The sequence below is a fragment of the Bos grunniens genome, chromosome 9 (assembly GCF_055505025.1).
Source record: "Bos grunniens cultivar Pamir isolate PY7600 chromosome 9, Bosgru_T2T1.0, whole genome shotgun sequence".
Taxonomy (NCBI): domain Eukaryota; kingdom Metazoa; phylum Chordata; class Mammalia; order Artiodactyla; family Bovidae; genus Bos; species Bos grunniens.
The window spans coordinates 22,672,815-22,692,176 of record NC_141173.1 but is presented as its reverse complement, the minus strand read 5'-3'; the positions used below and the strand labels follow the sequence as shown (position 1 = coordinate 22,692,176).

The 19,362-nt window shown below is 40.9% G+C and overlaps 1 long non-coding RNA gene across 1 annotated transcript in view; it reads right to left on the bottom strand.

Moving 5' to 3' along the window:
• Positions 1–688: 688 nt before the first annotated feature.
• Positions 689–19,362, bottom strand: part of LOC147365668 (uncharacterized) — a 292,745-nt gene continuing 274,071 nt past the window's right edge. Inside the window, exon 9 of the long non-coding RNA XR_015132645.1 lies at positions 689–814. This is a non-coding gene — a long non-coding RNA (uncharacterized LOC147365668). The remainder of the gene's footprint in view (positions 815–19,362) is intronic.

The following is a 19,362-nucleotide window of genomic DNA, read 5'->3' as shown; positions in this document are numbered from 1 at the left end:
TTCCTGATTGGAAACAACTTTCCTGTTCCCTCCTGTCAAAAGGAAAGGCCTTACAACTCATTCTCAGGAAGGTGTACTGGGGTGACAGCAACTTCACACTGTGTTTCTGCCAGAGGCATTTCATGACAATCATTGCTTTCCAGGGATGAATGTCTAAAACTAAATTTACTCTGTGACACCTTGAAAGAGACAACCAAGAAATGAAGGTTAGATGCTAAAAGGAGGCTGATAAGTGTTCTAATGTCGACTGCCATTTTCCTGAGAGTAGGATGTTTTATCACCTTTGGATAATGCCTGACTTACAGGGAAGACCTTTAATATCTGTGTTGCACCAGTCAACTGAACTATTTGAAGAATTAATTGAGCTGTCCTATGAGAGAATGAGTTGTCTGTCACTAGAGGTATTTGAACAGAAGTGATATATCCCCTAAGTGAGTATGGTGTATGGGCTCCATGTGTTGGGGAAGATTGGGGAGGTCATGGATGCCTTCTTAGTCTGCTATGCTGTGGTCAGAGAAGTGAGGATTGTGATGGGTGGAGACTTGACTTGGAACATACTCTGTCTGAACATGCAAAGGCATGGGAAGGAAGAAATGATAAGCAAATGAGTTTCCTGGAGACTTGGCATTCATATCTCCCCCACCTACTATCCAGGTATATCCAACACATAAAAACTCACCACAGAAGATTGAGTTTAAGAAAATATTTCAGAAAGCATCTTCAGTCTGGGAACACATCTTAGACTTCCAATACAGCTCAGAGAAACACTGGTAAAGTTGATTCAGAAACTACGAGCTGTGTCCTGAGTGTTCATCTGAAAAATAAACACCAAAGAAAAGTCTGGTGGTTTTGCAGTTAAGTTTCTGCAGAGTTGACATTTGCTATAAGCAATCTGGAGTGTGATGACATTGGAAAGGAGATAATTCCTAAGATACCCAGTAATCACCTGTCAGGTGCTGACAACTGTGGAATTCTATCTTCAGTGCCCTTTCCAAGTTGTTAGTTAAAGATAGGTAAGAATTCAAGCTGAGTCTTATCCTTGACTCTGACGTCCAGGCTATTTACTAAAAGAAAGCTCTATTAGGGTATTAGTCATAATAGAAAATAGAGAATGGTTGAAAGTATGGGTTCTGCTGGTTGTCAACTTAGGTTTGACTGAGTCCCAGCATTGTGATTTTTGGCAAGTTGCTGAATCCCTCTTCAAACGTCAATGTTTTTCATCTGTAAAATGGGAAGTCTAATATCTGTATCCTAGTTGCTGTGAGAGTGAAATCAGTTGTTAATTCTATACAGAGGAATTCATTTATAACTTGATTCTTGAAAACAGGATATTTTCAGAGTGCTCAGTATGGTAATTTTCATGAAGAGTGAGTAGGTTCACCATATATGGAATGGGTAAAAGTATTTTGCCTTTGTCAACAGGGGAGACTGAGAAAGCCCCAGTCACATCTAAGAGCTTCACAATGGAATGAGAGTCCTGCCAGCTTTGTCCCGCTTTCCTGTTGCCAGTGAGATGACAGGGAGAGCCCTGGGCAAGCACGTGCTTACTCCTCCGGGATCGATGAGTCAGAGATGGAGAGCAGAGGCTGATCTGCTGAGCCTCTGTGACCCTGAGCCCTGCCCCTCCCAGGTTGTAAGTGACGCTGGCCCAGTTTTGCGTTATTTTCCCTTGGAGACAAATGCTCCTAGGAGGAAAGCAGAGTTTTCTGGGGTTGTTTATTACTGCAATCAGATCTGACAGGTGTTCTGTAGCTGCCTTCTATCCTTGGTCTCCTTTATTTCCTGATGAGCCTCGAGTTACCCCAAACCCTGTTTCCATGGTGGATAGCGGGGTTGCCTCACACCTTGGTCCTTGGTTGCCAGGTGTGATGATACTGCCACTTCCTGGATGTGACTCTGTTATGGAGTGTGCATCCCATGTGTGCGTGTTCATCCCTTGTGTGTGTTCATCTCCCGTGTGTGTGTTCATTTCCTGTGTTCATCTCCTGTGTGGGCATTTACCTCTTGTGTGTTCATCTCCTGTGTGTGTGTTCATCCCTTTTGTGTGTCCATCCCGTGTGTCCCTTTCTTGTGTGTGTGTGTTCATCCCTTGTGTGTGTTCATTCCCTGTGTTCATCTCCTGTGTGGGCATTTACCTCTTGTGTGTTCATCTCCTGTGTGTGTGTTCATTCCTTGTGTGTTTGTCCCTTGTGTGTGTGTTCATCTTCTGTGTGTGTGTTCATCCCCTATATGTGTGTTCATCTCCTGTGTGTGTGTCATCCCCTTTGTGTGTCCATCCCGTGTGTGTGTGTGTTCATCCCTTGTGTGTGTTCATCTCCTGTGTGGGCATTTACCTCTTGTGTGTTCATCTCCTGTGTGTGTGTTCATTCCTCGTGTGTTTGTCCCTTGTGTGTGTGTTCATCTTCTGTGTGTGTGTTCATCCCCTATATGCATGTTCATCTCCTATGTTCGTGTTATCCCCTTTGTGTATTCATCTCCTGTGTGTGTCTTCACACACACACATCTGGGCTTTGCCTCAGATCCAAGCAAAATTTCTCTCTTAGCACTTGGTACCTACCTATCTTCTCTTAACCTTGACTTCTGCTCCAGGAAACCAGGATAATAGCACCTTGTGTTTGTAGAAACTAGAGGAGATGGTGGTTTTGAAATAAGCATTTCATGTATGTTAGCTTTGAAGATTATTATCATTACTAAAAACATTCTCTGGAGCTTTGCCTCTGCTTTTGGAACAACCACTCTGGACGAGTTCCAGATAGAAGTATGAATTCTGAAACCTACTGACTTAGGTGCAGGCTAGCTCCAGACTTGTGTACGTGCCTCTTCTCACAGGCGAAATGCTCGCCAAACTTGACTGAATGACTATTGTCAGTTCTCTTTTGCTGCATGTATTACTGCTCCTGAGTTCGTGGGCTTGTTCGGCAGCTTTGTCCTCTGCTTAGTTCTGCTGACTTACTAATGCATCGTCTGTCTGTTGTTGGACTGACTAGGAGCAGGCCATTTTGGAGGGTCTTGCTCATGAGGCTAGTGACAGTGTGGGCTTGGGTGATGGGAAAGACTGGGCTGTGTGGTTTTTCTCATCCAGCCTGGTTTATCCTTATGCTGGTAGGCTGATTCCAAGAGAGACGGGAAAGCATTCAAGGCCTTTTGAGGCTTGAATGTAGAACTAGTATGCCATCAATTTTAGGGCATTTTATGAGCCAAAGCAAGTCACAAAGCCAACCCAGATTTGGGTGAGGAGGGAGGAGGGTTCAGGATGGGGAGCACATGTATACCTGTGGCGGATTCATTTTGATATTTGGCAAAACTAATACAATTTGTTAAAAATATTAATACAATTTGTTTAAATGTTAAAATAAAAATAAAATAAAATTTAAAAACAAAAACAAAAAAACTCAACGTTCAAAAAATGAAAAAAAAAAAAACAGTTAATGGGAAGCTGCTGTGTAGCACAATAGGGAGCTCAGTCGGGTGCTCTGCGTCAACCTAGAGGGTTGGGATTGGGTGGGAGGTGGGAGGGAGGTTCAAGGGGAGAAGACATGTGTATACCTATGGCTGATTCATGCTGATGCATGGCAGAAACCAACACAACATTGTAAAGCAATCATCCTTCAATTAAAAATAAATACATTAAATAATCCTCACCTAGTCAAGGGAGGATTGAAAAGGCACAGTGCAAAGGGCGTGGATGCAGGGAGCAGGGAACATCTGGGGGCACCAGTCTACCACATTCCCATCCCCAGTTAGTTCTTAGTCCTGGGCTCCAGTGTCCTTGACTCAGTAATCAGTACACAAAGCTGAGCTGCTATGAATCCACTGTATTCCATCCAAGGGGCTGAAATTATTGCCTTTTTATAATATTTCAGCAACCACTTTCCTGGCACCCATGGAAGGAAGGTATACTTCGTGTTCCCAATAGGTCAGAGCGTCTGATCTTCCCTTCTTTTCTGCTTTCCTTTTCTTTCTCTATCTCTCCTGACTTCTACTGAACATTCATTGAACTGGTGATCTCTTATACTCTGAAGAGTATAAAGCAAATAAAGACAGTGAGCAGGAAAAAACATGGGGATGAAATCCCAATGTGTAAAAGTCCTCTGCTCTCTGTTTGCTCTTGGAGTCACCCCACGGTTGAAATAACGTACAGTTGTCACTTGGTATTCAGTTTTGAGAAATGAGCCTCTTTTCCTTCCCTCTCATACCTATGACCAATATTTATTTATTTTTTTTTTTACCATGGAGTGGTGGCTGCAAAAATGTCCCCATACCGAGTGCTTTTTTGGTCTTTCTGTAGCAGATAGGCCCACCCACCGTGGCCATGACCTCAGGGCTCACTGCCCAGAGGTCATTTTTGCACATGGTCTGTGGATATTACTTAGGTGTCTGGAAATGCAGAGTCAGGAGGAGGAGAAATACAGAGCATCAGAAGGAAAGGTTGTGGCTGCCAAGTCACTGGGAGGGATGTTCCAGGACCAGTGAGACTCAGGCAAAAGCACACGAAAAGCTGCCCTGGAAAGGCTGACTCCATCAAGGGTGAGACTCAGGGGACTTCAGATTACAGAGTGACACGTAAAGGCAGGAGCACAACGCCTACAGCCACAGACTCTGTAATTTGGTTGTAAAGACAGGTTCCTTTGGACATACAGACAATGACATAGGAGAAAGGACCATTAGCACAGGGAACTCTACTCAATATTCTGTAATACAGCCACTATGGAGAAGAGTGTGGAGATTCCTTAAAAAACTGGAAATAGAACTGCCATACCACCCAGAAATCCCACTGCTGGGCATACACACCGAGGAAACCAGAATTGAAAGAGACACGTGTACCCCAGTGTTTATCGCAGCACTGTTTACAATAGCCAGGACATGGAAGCAACCTAAGGTCCATCGGCAGATGAATGGATAAGAAAGCTGTGGTACGTGCACACAATGGAATATTACTCAGCTATTAAAAATAATGCATTTGAATTAGTTCTAATGAGGTGGATGAAACTGGAGCCTATTATATAGAGTGAAGTAAGTCAGAAAGAAAAACACCAATACAGTATATTAACGCATATATGTGGAATTTAGAAAGATGGTAATGATAAACCTATATGTGAGGCAGCAAAACAGACACAGATGTAAAGAACAGACTTTTGGACTCTGGAAGAAGGCAAGGGTGGGATGATTAGAGACAATAGCATTGAAACATGTGTGTTATCATATGTGAAACAGATCTCCAGACCAAGTTTGATGCATGAGACAGGGTTCTCAGGACTGGTGCACTAGAATGACCCTGAGGGATGGGATGGGAGGGAGGTGGGAGGGGGGGTTCAGGATGGGGAACACATGTACACCCATGGCTGATTCATGCTAATGTATGCCCAAAACCACCACAATATTGTAAAGTAATTAGCCTCCGATTAAAATAAATAAATTAAAAAAATTCTGTAATAACCTATATGGGAATGGGAAAATAATCTGAAATAGAATGCATATATGTATATGTAACAGAATCTCTTTGCTGTACACCTGAAACTCACATACCTTCGTGAATCAACTATAATCCAATATAACATAAAGATTGAATTAAAAAAAAGAGATCATGAAGTGCACAGTGGGTAGGAATGGTCTATAAAGAACAAAGAATTAGAAGGATGCTCTGGAGTGGCTATGGAAGGCTGACAAACTCTGGGGAGTTGAAAATGCAGGTCATTGTCTGAAATGACTCAGAATGGCTGGGTCTCAAGCAGGGGATGAGGGAGCCAGGGAGACTGTACACATGTGTGCTCAGTGGTTCCTTGTTTGCTGATTCACAGCCTGAGCCTCAGGGTTGCATGAGACCTGACATGCCACCTCAGAAACAGGCTCTCTTGCCATCCAACATTTGGAAATGCTGGAAGCTTCTTTCACAAACCTTCCCTCAGCCCTTGATGAGGTTGGCGACACTCCAAACTGTATTATATGGAAGACAGACCGTCTGCTCGCATCTCTGGAGACACACCCTGGAGGAGGGAATCTTGAGTCTCCCAAGAAGGAGCCAGTTCACTTCCCTAGTCAGTGCAGACCCATCTCTTTGGCTTCAAAGCTCTCATTTCACATCCGAATCAAAGGCTGGCCTAACCATGGAACACAGCCCTTCCCTTCTTTTTTTTCCCCTGTCAAAGTGAAAGATGGCTGGGTGGGAGCTCTAATTATGTGGAACATGCTGGCACTATTTTCATGTCCAAGAAAATTGGTGTAACCACTGTCCTTGAAGCTGATGAGGTGATGCCATGGTGACCACAGAGATGGGCTGGTTGCTTCAGCAGTAGCAACAAAGCCCAGCGTTTGCCCAGTGTTTGCGACTCTAAGGAATATTTTCAGATATTATTTCACTTGAATCTTGGTCAATTTAGCACTCTAGACCCAATAACTATGACCATCTGCTCTCATTTCTCAGATTAATAAACTGAGTCTTGAGATTCAAGTAGGCTGGAAAACAAGATGTAGATTGTTTTCTCCCAACTCTCTCAGTTCAGTGTTATTTTTGTCTGATCATTTTTTTTCCTGATTAGTTCATCCTATGATTTTTGAAATTTGTTTGCTAACTTACTTTCTGTAACAAGGCCCCCAGATAAATAAATCAATGTTATTGATCTTTGTCCTTTCCGAAGAAGACTGAAATGACTCCAAAGATTTGTTCCACCAAGGTAATTCTAAGCTTGGCTTTGTGAGAACTCAAGGCTTTTTGTGCACTGTGATCCACTTAGGAATTTCAAGATGTCTGAAAGAGATCTGTGGGAGGGAGACAATGTTAAAATTTGAGCAGCTTTCTTCTTTTCTACCCTAAAAATATGGGTCTCTTGCTTAGTAATGCTGACAACAACCCAGTGAGGTAAGGAGGTCAGGCGCACTATCATCTCTCTGTTTTGAAAAGCAAGTACACAGGGAGGAAATAACTTGCCCAAGGACATGGTGACTCAGTCCACAGAGGAGCCAGGATGAAAACAGCCCTCAGTTTTTACTTTCAATATGCACCAAGACCATGATCTATGGGCCATGGTAGGAAGGCCCTTTCACAAACAAGCGCCTATTAGTCAGGCATGGAAATAATTATGTCCCTTTCACATTTTGAACAAAAAGTGAACTCTCCAAGATATTGGCAAAAGAGGAGCCAATGATTCCCCAAGACTTTTTTTTTTTTTACTTTTATTTTTAAGTCACAGATGGCTCATCTGAAAATGGGGGAAAAAAAAAAAAAAAACCACTTTGCTTGTCTTTTCTCTCAGGCCTGGACTCATATAACACCCCTACCACACCCCTGTGGGAGGATTATACTTTCCACTATTCCCTAGGGTAGATTTTGTTCTTGTAAAATAAACAAACACTTGAAAATGTTTTTTTTTTTTTTTTCTTCTAATATTAGCTTTGGTCTTAAACCAGAAGTGATTTGGCACTAAGGATCTAGAAAGGATGAATTGTACTCTCAGTGAGCCATAGAGGAGATTCTCTTTTGATAAACTCTCTTTTACAATCACCATCCAGTATGACAGACCATAAGTGAGACCAATTTTGATGAAAAGAAATAATGATGTGAGGTAACCACTAACCATGCCTCTTTGCTGGGGTCACCAGTGATACCAAAGGAGGCAGCTGTCTATACTCTTATTTTCCCTTCACCATGTGTCATGGGTCTGACCATACAATAATAAATCACTTTTAAATTAAAAAAAGTTAAAAAAAAAAATCTTTTGGCCATGCTGCATGGCATGTGGGATTTTAGTTCTCCAACCAGGGATCAAACCCACAATTCCTGCTCTTGCAGCATGGAGACTTAACCACTGGACCACTGGAGAAGTTCCAATAAATTACATTTTTTTTTAAACCCAAGGAAGGGTTGTTTTTTTCATTTCACATGAAGATTCCGCACAGTGCCTGATGTAGGCCCTGACTCTATCCTTCTTCATGGCCTCTATTTCTTTGCTCCCAAATCAAGTCTTTTTTCTTTCATGTGCTTCTAGGAAAGTTGGATTCAATGGCAGGTGAGTTACCTGCTAAAATGACTCCTTGGTATTTGGTTATCTTGCTGTAACATGTGTATTTCCTTTTTCTCATAGGTGATATGTCATCAAAGACTGTATCTGTAGGATAAATATATAGGAATAGACCTAGTGTGGTAATGAAGTCCTCCTTATGTAGTGATGCTAGAAACATAATTGCTGAGAGAACATGTGAAAGGGCAAATAGAGATATGAATTGTCCTTAGTCTTCTGCTGCTGCTAAGTTGCTTCAGTCGTGCCTGACTCTGTGCGACCCCATGGACGGCAGCCCACCAGGCTCCCCTGTCCCTGGGATTCTCCAGGCAAGAACACTGGAGTGGGTTGCCATTTCCTTCTCCAATGCATGAAAGTGAAAAGTCAAAGTGAAGCTGCTCAGTCGTGTCCGACTCCTAGCGACCCCATGGACTGCAGCCCACCAGGCTTCTCCATCCATGGATTTTCCAGGCAAGAGTACTGGAGTGGGGTGCCACTGCCTTCTCCCCTTAGTCTTCTAGGGCTGCCATAAGTACACACCACAGACTAGGTGGCGTACATAACTAAAATTTATTTCTCACAGTTTCAGAAGCTGGGAAATCCAAGATCAAGGGGCCAGCAAGGTGGATTTCATCCTGTGCCCTCTTCTCCTAGCTTGTAGGTGGTCATCTTCTCACTATGTGCCTGTGTGACCTCTTCTTCTGTGCACTCAGGGAGACAGAAGAGACAGGCAAGCTCTCTGATGTCTCTTCTAATAAGGACACTAATCCAGTTGCATCAGGGCCCCACCCTTATGACCTCATTTAACTTTACTTACTTCCTTAGAGGCCCCATCTCCAAATACAGCCACACTGTGGGTTAGAACTTGAACATATGGGTTTTAGGGTGCACAGACATTCAGTCCATAACAAGCCCCACATGCAGAAGTCTCATAATAAATCCCTAAAGCATGAATAGGCTTCATTCCTAAGGAACAGACAAAAACTTCTCCTCATAATGTCATGAAGAGAGCTTCACCTTCAGACCTATGCCTTTGGATACACCATATACTGATAAATCAAAAATTAATGGGTAACGGAATGTTTCTTATTACCCCAAATATAATTGCTTCCTTAAATTGTTGTAGAAGGATATTAAGTAAGAATTTCCCATAGTTCATAGTCTTAGCTGAAGTTCCAAGCAAAGGCAATGATGCCAAACATCCAAGCTTTCTACAGAGTAATGCTAGACTTTCCATGCAGTACTTTGCTAAGAGATGGGGACAGTGGTTCTGTGACCTTTCATTCTAAGAAAAGGGGTGAGATGGAGGTGATGGATAAGGGGAGAACGTCTTAGAAGAAAGGTGTAGGCTCAGCAGAAAGGCCTGTGCTTATTACCCCCGCTCAAACAGCACATAGAGAGATTGTCTAGAAAAAAGTAGGTAACAGTTCACCACCTGGATGGAGTCATGTCTGGGCAAGCCCCTTTCTGGGCTTAAGAGTAAGTGGAAAGATGCTCTTGGAAACTTGTGGGAAGACCAAATCTTGTGACCCAGAATTTAGAATGTCTGGTGCCTGTCACTGGTCTGTAAATAGCCCACAGGTTCAGGGGCTGGCTGGAGCTGCCCCCAAAGGCAAAGAAAGGTCAAAGGGTTGCCTTAGGGATGGAGTAGTACCCCCTACACTAAATGTCCCCATGAGCCAGGTAGATCTCACAAGAGTTGGCTGGGCTACAGCACTATTGAAAGAATGCTTTCCTAGGAAAAGCTGCTGGATGAGGGGACGCAACCCCAGCTGAAAGTATATTCAGAGCAGGAGTGTGTGAGAGTCAAGTCGGTCAGCCCAAGAGTGCAGGGTGTGATCTGGGAGAGTACAGTATATTTTATATATATAGAAGTCTCTAGAAGGCAGGAGGTCTCGGAAGGACACATCGAGGTATCTCGAGAGAGAAAGAGTTAGCATCTGGACATCTTCTGGAAACAATAGCACCAACCACCTCAGACTTTACTTTTCCCTTTTCTAGCCAGGGGTTGCCAGAGGTAGCTATTGAGGGAGAAGATGTGTTTGGAGTGGTTTCTTCAGACGAGAAAATGAAACTGGAAGTGACGGGCAAAGCTATGGAACTGTCTGGGATGTCACCCTTGGGGGCAGAAGAGAGAGCCAAGAGAGATGGATTGGAGGGCCATGTGGAAGAAAAGCTGTCTTCTGTCAGAGCCCCACCAAGTCCAGACTACTCCATAAACTGGTAATACTTGAATCTGCGTCATGGGACACTTTCCCGGAAAGATTTTGTAAGTAAAACTATATAAGAAACTTAATGATTCTTATAATTCTCTTAGAAAAATTTACAATGAAGTTGACCTCATCTGAATACTTTTACTTGAAAACAAAGTTTTGGATAAAAGTTACTCTTTGGAAACTTTTTCAAAGGAAAAGTAATAAGCCCTTTTTTCATGAAGAATTGATTCCACCTGACAATGTCCAAAGCTGTCTTTTTTTTCTTTTGTTTTTTATCATTTTATTTTATTTTAAATTTTATTTTATTTTTAAACTTTACAATATTGTATTGGTTTTGCCAAATGTCGAAATGAATCCACCACAGGTATACATGTGTTCCCCATCCTGAACCCTCCTCCCTCCTCCCTCCCCATACCATCCCTCTGGGTTGTCCCAGTGCACCAGCCCCAAGCATCCAGTATTGTGCATTGAACCTGGACTGGCGACTCCTTCCATAAATGATATTATACGTATTTCAATGCAATTCTCTCAAATCATCCCACCCTCTCCCTCTCCCACAGAGTCCAAAAGACTGTTCTATACATCAGTGTTTCTTTTGCTGTCTCGTATACAGGGTTATTGTTACCATCTTTCTAAATTCCATATATATGCATTAGTATACTGTATTGGTGTTTTTCTTTCTGGCTTACTTCACTCTGTATAGTAGGCTCCAGTTTCATCCACCTCATTAGAACTGATTCAAATGTATTCTTTTTAATGGCTGAGTAATACTCCATTGTGTATATGTACCACAGCTTTCTTATCCATTCATCTGCTGATGGGCATCTAGGTTGCTTCCATGTCCTGGTTATTATAAATAGTGCTGTGATGAACATTGGGGTACACATGTCTCTTTCAATTCTAGTTTCCTCAGTATGTATGCCCAGCAGTGGGATTGCTGGATCATAAGGCAGTTCTATTTCCAGTTTTTTAAGGAATCTCCACACTGTTCTCCATAGTGGCTGTACTAGTTTGCATTCCCACCAACAATGTAAGAGGGTTCCCTTTTCTCCACACCCTCTCCAGCATTTATTGCTTGTAGACTTTTGGATAACAGCCATTCTGACTGGCGTGAAATGGTACCTCATTGTGGTTTTGATTTGCATTTCTCTGATAATGAGTGATGTTGGGCATCTTTTCTTGTGTTTGTTAGCCATCTGTATGTCTTCTTTGGAGAAATGTCTGTTTAGTTCTTTGGCCCATTTTTTGATTGGGTCGTTTATTTTTCTGGAGTTGAGCTACAGGAGTTGCTTGTATATTTTTGAGATTAGTTGTTTGTCAGTTGCTTCATTTGCTATTATTTTCTCCCATTCTGAAGGCTGTCTTTTCACCTTGCTTACAGTTTCCTTTGTTGTGCAGAAGGTTTTAAGTTTAATTAGGTCCCATTTGTTTATTTTTGCTTTTATTTCCAATATTCTGGGAGGTGGGTCATAGAGGATCCTGCTGTGATGTATGTCGGACAGTGTTTTGCCTATGTTCTCCTCTAGGAGTTTTATAGTTTCTGGTCTTACGTTTAGATCTTTAATCCATTTTGAGTTTATTTTTGTGTATGGTGTTAGAAAGTGCTCTAGTTTCATTCTTTTACAAGTGGTTGACCAGTTTTACCAGCACCACTTGTTAAAGAGATTGTCTTTAATCCATTGTATATTCTTGCCTCCTTTGTCAAAGATAAGGTGTCCATATGTGTGTGGATTTATCCCTGAGCTTTCTATTTTGTTCCATTAATCTATATTTCTGTCTTTGTGCCAGTACCATACTGTCTTGATGACTGTGGCTTTGTAGTGAGCCTGAAGTCAGGTAGGTTGATTCCTCCGGTTCCATTCTTCTTTCTCAAGATAGCTTTGGCTATTCGAGGTTTTTTGTATTTCCATACAAATTGTGAAATTATTTGTTCTAGCTCTGTGAAGAATACTGTTGGTAGCTTGATAGGGATTGCATTGAATCTATAAATTGCTTTGGGTAGTATACTCATTTTCACTATATTGATTCTTCCAATCCATGAACATGGTATATTTCTCCATCTATTAGTGTCCTCTTTGATTTCTTTCACCAGTGTTTTATAGTTTTCTATATATAGGTCTTTAGTTTTTTTAGGTAGATATATTCCTAAGTATTTTATTCTTTCCATTGCAATGGAATGTTTCCTTAATTTCTCTTTCTGTTTTCTCATTATTAGTGTATAGGAATGCAAGGGATTTCTGTGTGTTGATTTTGTATCCTGCAACTTTACTATAATCATTGATTAGTTCTAGTAATTTTCTGGTGGAGTCTTTAGGGTTTTCTATGTAGAGGATCATGTCATATGCAAACAATGAGAGTTTTACTTCTTCTTTTCCAATTTGGATTCCTTTTATTTCTTTTTCTGCTCTGATTGCTGTGGCCAAAACTTCCAAAACTATGTTGAATGGTAACGGTGAAAGTGGGCACCCTTGTCTTGTTCCTGACTTTAGAGGAAATGCTTTCAATTTTTCACCATTGAGGATAATGTTTGCTGTGGGTTTGTCATATATAGCTTTTATTATGTTGAGGTATGTTCCTTCTATTCCTGCTTCGTGGAGAGTTTTTATCATAAATGGATGTTGAATTTCGTCAAAGGCTTTCTCTGCATCTATTGAGATAATCATATGGTTTTTATTTTTCAATTTGTTAATGTGGTGTATTACATTGATTGATTTGTGGATATTGAAGAATCCTTGCATCCCTGGGATAAAGCCCACTTGGTCATGGTGTATGACCTTTTTAATGTGTTGTTGGATTCTGATTGCTAAAATTTTGTTAAGGATTTTTGCATCTATGTTCATCAGTGATATTGGCCTGTAGTTTTCTTTTTTTGTGGCATCTTTGTCAGGTTTTGGTATTAGGGTGATGGTGGCCTCATAGAATGAGTTTGGAAGTTTACCTTCCTCTGCAATTTTCTGGAAGAGTTTGAGTAGGATAGGTGTTAGCTCTTCTCCAAATTTTTGGTAGAATTCAGCTGTGAAGCCATCTGGACCTGGGCTTTTGTTTGCTGGAAGATTTTTGATTACAGTTTCAATTTCCGTGCTTGTGATGGGTCTGTTAAGATTTTCTATTTCTTCCTGGTCCAGCTTTGGAAAGTGGTACTTTTCTAAGAATTTGTCCATTTCTTCCACGTTGTCTATATTATTGGCATATAATTGTTGATAGTAGTCTCTTATGATCCTCTGTATTTCTGTGTTGTCTGTTGTGATCTCTCCATTTTCATTTCTAATTTTATTGATTTGATTTTTCTCCCTTTGTTTCTTGATGAGTCTGGCTAATGGTTTGTCAATTTTATTTATCCTTTCAAAGAACCAGCTTTTGGCTTTGTTGATTTTTGCTATGGTCTCTTTTGTTTCTTTTGCATTTATTTCTGCCCTAATTTTTAAGATTTCTTTCCTTCTACTAACCCTGGGGTTCTTCATTTCTTCCTTTTCTAGTTGCTTTAGGTGTAGAGTTAGGTTATTTATTTGACTTTTTTCTTGTTTCTTGAGGTATGCCTGTATTGCTATGAACTTTCCCCTTAGCACTGCTTTTACAGTGTCCCACAGGTTTGGGGTTGTTGTGTTTTCATTTTCATTTGTTTCTATGCAAATTTTGATTTCTTTTTTGATTTCTTCTGTGATTTGTTGGTTATTCAGCAGCGTGTTGTTCAGCCTCCATATGTTGGAATTTTTAATAGTTTTTCTCCTGTAGTTGAGATCTAATCTTACTGCATTGTGGTCTGAAAAGATGCTTGGAATGATTTCATTTTTTTTGAATTTACCAAGGCCAGATTTATGGCCTAGGATATGATCTATCCTGGAGAAGTTTCCATGTGCGCTTGAGAAAAAGGTGAAATTCATTGTTTCGGGATGAAATGTCCTATAGATATCAATTAGGTCTAACTGGTCTATTGTATCGTTTAAAGTTTGTGTTTCCTTGTTACTTTTCTGTTTAATTGATCTATCCATAGGTGTGAGTGGGGTATTAAAGTCTCCTACTGTTATTGTGTTACTGTTAATTTCTCCTTTCATACTTGTTAGCATTTGTCTTACATATTGTGGTGCTCCCATGTTGGGTGCATATATATTTATAATTGTTATATCTTCTTCTTGGATTGATCCTTTGATCATTATGTAGTGACTGTCTTTGTCTCTTTTCACAGCCTTTGTTTTAAAGTCTATTTTATCTGATATGAGTATTGCTACTCCTGCTTTCTTTTGGTCCCTATTTGCATGGAAAATCTTTTTCCAGCCCTTCACTTTCAGTCTGTATGTGTCCCCTGTTTTGAGGTGGGTCTCTTGTAGACAGCATATGTAGGGGTCTTGTTTTTGTATCCATTCAGCCAGTCTTTGTCTTTTGGTTGGGGCATTCAACCCATTTACATTTAAGGTAATTATTGATAAGTATGATCCCATTGCCATTTACTTTATTGTTTTGGGTTTGAATTTATACACCGTTTTTGTGTTTCCTGTCTAGAGAGTATCCTTTAGTATTTGTTAGAGAGCTGGTTTGGTGGTGCTGAATTCTCTCAGCTGTTGCTTGTCTGTAAAGCTTTTGATTTCTCCTTCATATTTGAATGAGATCCTTGCTGGGTATAATAATCTGGGCTGTAGGTTATTTTCTTTCATCACTTTAAGTATGTCTTGCCATTCCCTCCTGGCTTGAAGAGTTTCTATTGAAAGATCAGCTGTTATCCTTATGGGAATTCCCTTGTGTGATATTTGTTGTTTTTCCCTTGCTGCTTTTAATATTTGTTCTTTGTGTTTGATCCTTGTCAACTTGATTAATATGTGTCTTGGGGTGTTTTGCCTTGGGTTTATCCTGTTTGGGACTCTCTGGGTTTCTTGGACTTGAGTGATTATTTCCTTCCCCATTTTAGGGAAGTTTTCAACTATTATCTCCTCAAGTATTTTCTCATGGTCTTTCTTTTTGTCTTCTTCTTCTGGGACCCCTATGATTCGAATGTTGTAGCGTTTAATATTGTCCTGGAGGTCTCTGAGATTGTCCTCATTTCTTTTAATTCGTTTTTCTTTTTTCCTCTCTGATTTATTTATTTCTACCATTCTATCTTCTAATTCACTAATCCTATCTTCTGCCTCTGTTATTCTCCTATTTGTTGCCTCTAGAGTGTTTTTGATCTCATTTATTGCATTATTCATTATATATTGACTCTCTTTTATTTCTTCTAGGTCCTTGTTAAACCTTTCTTGCATCTTCTCAATCCTTGTCTCCAGGCTATTTATCTGTGATTCCATTTTAGTTTCAAGATTTTGGATCAATTTCACTATCATTATTCAGAATTCTTTATCAGGTAGATTCCCTATCTCTTCCTCTTTTGTTTGGTTTGGTGGGCATTTATCCCGTTCCTTTATCTGCTGGGTATTCCTCTGTCTCTTCATCTTGTTTAAATTGCTGAGTTTGGGGTGTCTTTTCTGTATTCTGGCAGTTTGTGAAGTTCTCTTTATTGTGGTGTTTCCTCGCTGTGTGTGGGTTTGTACAGGTAGCTTGTCAAGGTTTCTTGGTTAGGGAAGCTTGTGTCGGTATTATGGTGGGTGGAGCTGGATTTCTTCTCTCTGGAGTGCAATGAAATGTCCAGTAATGAGTTATTAGATGTCTATGGTTTTGAGGTGACTTTGGCCAGCCTGTATCTTGGAGCTCAGGGCTGTGTTCCTGTGTTGCTGGACAACTGCTTGGTGTGTCTTGCCCTGGAACTTGTTGGCTCTTGTGTGGTGCTTGGTTTCAGTGTATGTATGGAGGCGTTTGATGAGCTCCTGTCAATTAATGATCCCTGGAGTCAGGAGTTCCCTGGAGTCAGGGTTTGGACTTAAGCCTCCTGCTTCCAGGTATCGGTCTTATTTTTACAGTAGTTTCAAAACTTCTCCTTCTATACAGCACCATTGATAAAACATCTACATTAAAGATGAAAAGTTTCTCCACCGTGAGGGTCACCCAGAGAGGTTCACAGTGTTACATGGAGAAGAGAAGAGGGAGGAGGGAGTTAGAGGTGACCCAAATGAGATGAGGTGGAATCAATAGAGGAGAGAGTGGGCTAGCCAGTAATCACTTCCTTATGTGCACTCCACAATTGGACCACTCAGAGATGTTCACGGAGTTATACAAAGAAGAGATGAAGGAGGAAGGAGACATGGGTGGCCAGGAGGATAAAAGGAGGAAATGAAAAGGAGGGAGACAGATTCAGCCAGTAATCAGTTCCCTAAGTGTTCTCCACCGTCTGCAACACACAGAAATTCACAGAGTTGGGTAGAGTAGAGAGGAGTTAGGGAGGAGACACAGGCGACCCAGTGGAGAAAAAGGAGAGTCCAAAGGGAGAGACAGCAGTCAAGCCAGTAATCTCGCTCCCTAGTGAAAAATGGGTACTGAAGATTGGGTTCTTAAAGGTACAAAATTGGTAACAAATACACAAAAGCAAAAATTAAAAATCTAGAGTAGAGTTTGGAATTTCAAAAATACAATGTTAAAGAAAAGAAGAGGAAAAGAAAGAGAGAGGAAAAAAAAAAAAACAAAGTGGCAAAAATTATAAAGAAAATATAGGTACAAAATTGATAACAAATACCAAAAAGCAAAAGTTAAACATTTAGAGTAGAGTTTGGAATTTCAAAAATACAACATTTAAAAAAAAAGAAGAAAAAGAAAGAGAGAAAAAAAAAACAAACAAAAACAAAATCTCAAAAATTATAAAGAAAATATAGGTACAAAATTGATAACAAATATCAAAAAGCATAAATTAAAAATCTAGAGTAGAGTTTGGAATTTCAGATATACAATGATATATAAAAGAAGAAGAGAAAGAAAGAGAGGAGAAAAAAAGTCACAAAAATTATAAAAGAAAATATAGGTACAAAATTGAAAGCAAATACCAAAAAGCTAAAATTAAAAATCTAGAGTAGAGAGTGGAATTTCAAAAATACAATGTTAAAGAAAAGAAGAGAAGAAGAAAAAAAAAACAGGGTCACAAAAATTATAAAAAATATATATGAAGTTTGCTTTTAAAAAAAATAGGGTCTTTTTTTTTTTTGCAAAGTAATAGTAGGTTATAAAAGTGAAAATTAAAGGAATAATAGAGGACTTACTTTTTTTTTTAATTAAAAAAAAGAAAGAAAGAATGATTGTAAAAATAGTAAAAATATATCTAGGACTTTCTCTGGTTTTGTTGTGAGTATTGTGGGGGTCAGTTCATTTTCGGCTAGTTCCTTGGTCCGACTTATATTTCTCAAGATCTATAGGCCCCTTCCTATATAGTCGGTACTAACCACAGGGTTTAATCTATTGCCTGTAGCTTCCAAAGCGGTTCCCTCTGTTATAGATTCTTCTGTTTGCTGTTCTCTTCAGTGTCTGGTTTCCGCCCTGACACAAAGGAGACGGTAGTGGACACTTTTTTTTTTTTTTGTAGGCGCACTTGTTCAGTCACGCTTTGGGGAGGGAGGGACGCTGCAAACAAATAACACTGGCATGTGCTCGCAGTGCCTCAGCCACACTGGGTCTGCCCCCGCTCACGGCGCGTGTAGCCTCCCTGCTCACACTGCTCAGGCTCTAGGTTGCTCCACCAGGAACCATCCGTGGCCGGCCCTGGGCTGCTTGCACCTCCCGGGACCAAGCCGCTCAGGTTCAGGCACTCCGGTAGTCCTCAGAGGTGCAGACTCGGTTGGGCCTGCGTTTGGTGCCCTTCCCAGGTCCGAGCAGCTCAGGTGATGAGGTGTTTGGCGAGTGTGATTGCTGCGACTTATTGCCTCCCCGCCGCTCAGTTATCTGGGTGTACAACCGGCACACCTTCTTAGGCGGATGTTGACCGTCCAGACCCCCAAGAAGTTTTAGTTAGCAAAAAAAGCCTGCTTACAGTTTTATAGATAATGTCTCTCTGGGGCTGCGATTGCCCCCTTCCGGCTCTGGCTGCCTGTCACCGGAGGGGGATGGTCTGCAGCCGGCTATCTCTATTTAGTCCTTTGTTCTGTGCACGGGCCTGGTGGTGTCTTAGGTTAGAGCTGGCTTTTCGCGTGGTAGATATCCCACAGTCTGGTTTGCTAGCCCAAATTATTTCGCTCAGATAGCGCTCGGGGTATTCAGGCCAGATCCTTACTCTAAGCGATGGAGCCCGCGCCGCGCCTCCCTGCCCAGCCCCCACTTGCTAGTGGCGTGTGCAGGCATCTGCGCTGCTTCTCCACTGGGGGAGTTACTGTAGGGCTCGCAATCTGCAGGTTTTAATTATTTATTTTTCCTCCCTGTTATGTTGCCCTCTGTGCTTCCAAGGCTCGGCACAGATTCGGCAGTGAGAAGGTTTCCTGGTGTTTGGAAACTTCTCTCTTTTTAAGATTCCCTTCCCGGGACAGAACTCCATCCATCCCTTTTTTGTCTCTTTTTTTGTCTTTTATATTTTTTCCTACCTCCTTTCGAAGACTTGGGTTGCTTTTCTGGGTGCCTGATGTCCTCTGCCGGCATTCAGAAGTTGTTTTGTGGAATTTACTTGGCATTTAAATGTTCTTTTGATGAATTTGTGGGGGATAAAGTATTCTCCCCATCCTACTCCTCTGCCATCTTAGCTCCTCCCACAGCTGTCTTTATGTATTATTAATTATATTGACCAGGAACTGAATTCCAAGGAGAAAATGTAATCTTTATCTCTCTCTCTCTCTGTGTCTATATATACATACAGATATATGTATGTGCATACACATAAAATGTATAAAAAAAGTCTGTGTGTGTGTGTAGATATGTCAAATTTAGGTTGCAGTCCCCAGCTACTTAATCAAACACTAATGTAGGTGTTTCTATGAAGGGAGTTTGCAGATGTAAGTAATGTCTATAATCAGTTAACTTTAACTCAGAGTGATTATCCTAGACAATCCACCTGAGAGGCCTTAAAAGTAAAGCTGAGGGTTCCCTGTGAAAAAGAGTTCTGCCTGTAGACAGCAGCCCCCACTTGAACCTGAGTCCCACACTTTCTGTGAGCTGTCTTCCTGATGGCCAGACCTACAACTTTTTTTTCAGACCTGCAATTTTAAACTTGTTCATCCAGCTCCCACAATCACAAAAGGCAATTCTTTGTAATGAATTTCTTAATATATATATGCATTTATATATACGTATGGACCTAACAGAAGCAGAAGATATTAAGA